General features: G+C 44.2%; 1 non-coding gene across 1 annotated transcript; it reads right to left on the reverse strand.

Moving 5' to 3' along the window:
* Positions 1-1,414: 1,414 nt before the first annotated feature.
* On the reverse strand, positions 1,415-1,486 carry LOC128829358 (U7 small nuclear RNA). Its single transcript, XR_008443330.1, has one exon. It is a non-coding gene; the product is annotated as a U7 small nuclear RNA (small nuclear RNA).
* Between the last annotated feature and the right edge of the window lie 1,080 nt (positions 1,487-2,566).

The following is a 2,566-nucleotide window of genomic DNA, read 5'->3' on the forward strand; positions in this document are numbered from 1 at the left end:
CCCCGCACTCCTTGCTCTCTCTCTCTCTCTCTCTCTCTGTGTGTGTGTGTGTGTGTGTCTACACCATCTTTCCGATTTTTTTTTTTAATTTTTTTTTTTAATTTTTTTTTTTAAACAACGCACAAGACATTTCAGAGGTGAAACTGACCAGCTGGCACTTGATTTATGAAGTGCTGAAAAACATCTCTGGAGCTGTCACTTATCTTAAAGCTCTCCGCCTAAATAAACAAAGAGCCCCTCCCTAATTATAGTTACAGAAAGAAATACACCCCAGAGCCTAATAGCCAACGTGTCCTCTGGACAGCCAGCCCACAGCTGCACCCTAGTGGATCCACACTTGCAGCCCAGGAAGATCCTGCCAACCCAGACCTTTCCTCCACCCGCCCGAAAGAAAATCAAATCAAATCAAAAACAGCAGAGACATCTCAGTCGTTCTGACGAATTGCAGAATAAAGCATGATTCAAATGCTGGCAAAGAAACTTTGCCCTGTCACTTTCATTGTCTCCTAGCCAAACAGCTTGGTTATAGGGTTTTTTTCTGTCCCCAGGACCTTGTTAATTTTGCCGCTGTTTCTTTTTTCGTTGCCCCTACTCTGGCCTCTTCTGACCTGGGGGAATTTCTGCTTCTATTTAGCACGAGTGCTATAGAAGTACAGAAGAAACTGAGTCTATCCTGATGGCTGGTTGTTCCTTAGGGCTTGGGGTGTTTTTTAAAATAATCAAATAGTTCCTGTAGTGTTGGGGTGAAAATCCACTCTAGAGGAATTCTACCAGCGATGCAGGAATAAATGGGATAAGACGAGACAAAGGCAGCAGCCTCGGTCAGTGAGAGAACAGCTCTTTCTAGAGTGGCCTTAATAAGAACCCTTTGAGATACATACAACTGAAGCAAATCTTCCAACATTTCTTCTGGGCCTGATTCTCCTCTGGCTTCTACCATCCTAAATCAGGGAAAACTCCACTGAAATAAGTAGGCCAGGTCTTCACCTGGTGCCAATTGTCATAGCTCCATTGACGTATCATGGAGTCATAGATTATGAATCCAGAAGGGTCCGTTGTACTCATCTAGTCAGACTACCTGCATAAAATAGGACCTCTCTGAATTGATTTCAGGGAAGCATAGTGGAGTTTAGGCTATAGCCTCAGGGCCTCCCCTACAAACTCACAACCTTTGACCAGCCCTTTTCCATGTGAAGCTGATATGTCTCTGATAACATCTTATATGGTGCTTTTCACTCATAGATCTCCAAGTGCTCTACAGAAGAGGTCAGTACTATTATCTCCATTTTACAGATGGGGAAACTGAGGCACAGAGAGGGGCATTGACTTGCCTAAAGTCACCTGACAGGCCAGAGCCAGGAATAGAACCCACATCTTCTGGGTTTCAGGCCAGTGTGCAAACCCAATAGGACATATTGGCTCTCAATAAGGCTGCCTGGGGAAGTGAAAACCTGCTAGATAAATACTGGAAGAGCTGAAATCACTCAGTAACAGTCAGATAATTCTGTAACAACCTGAGCATTTTGGGAGTCTCCTGGCTGCTTTGGATGGCCACAAGAGACAACACCATGTGCTTTGTAGAAAACTGGAACCTTCTCCCATGCATAGAGGGATGACATACTTTTAATTGTGATTTTTGTAGTTACTTATTTGATTAGGGACTTTAGGCAATATTATGATACAGATTCAGGGCCTTGTTGTGCCCTACAAGACCCAGAGGACCCTAACACCATTTGCACATGGTATTCCACTGGAGAATGTGCATTAAAACAATGGGACCGGAGATTTTCTGCACTGTTGCTATCTGACCTGATTGGAACCAGGGCCCTGAATGGGTAGGCCCTGGTGGGTTCAGGAGACTGGAGTGAGATAAAGAAGGCCAGTCAGAAGATTTTCCCCCTCTGGGACATTGATTCCAGTCGATCCAGATTGGTAGGGAGTCCAAGCGATGACCATCTGACCCGTGTCAGATGAAACAAACCAGTGGTCTTAATCCCGTACATTGTCAGCAATGCTCATCTTTGCCGACAAACTCAGCAGAGAGGCCCAGGATAGAACAGCTCCTGGAGGCTACTCTTTCACCCAGAGCTGAGGGTGAGGTCTCTCATCACGTCATAGTTGGAGTGGAATGGCAGGGTAATATAAGCAAGCGTACGTTGCCATTAAACTGCAGTTTTTCTGTGGTTGAGTAAAAATCTTCAGTCTCCAGCGCTGGAAATCCAGCCTTTTTCCTGGGAAGTAACTGCACCATTAAACTATTTTAAAAAAAAAAAAAAAAAAAAAAAAAGATGGATCATGCCCTGGAACCATTCTTCAATGAGAGCCTTACCACCGGACTGAATGATAGATAAACAGATCCATTACCTTAGAAGATACATGCAGGCTGGAGAATTGCCCCTAGATATTGTATAATGATAGCTATATGCCATCTTTTCCCGAGGCAGAAATACTGTGGTCTAGCAAACCTGTATTTCAGGTGTAGACTATCTGATAGCATCACTGGAATCTCTCCGTGCATCCCCATGCTCTCCTGTTACTGCTTAGTTTGAAAACACTCTTATCCAAG

The sequence above is a fragment of the Malaclemys terrapin genome, chromosome 25 (genome assembly GCF_027887155.1).
Source record: "Malaclemys terrapin pileata isolate rMalTer1 chromosome 25, rMalTer1.hap1, whole genome shotgun sequence".
In the NCBI taxonomy this organism is placed as follows: Eukaryota; Metazoa; Chordata; order Testudines; family Emydidae; genus Malaclemys; species Malaclemys terrapin.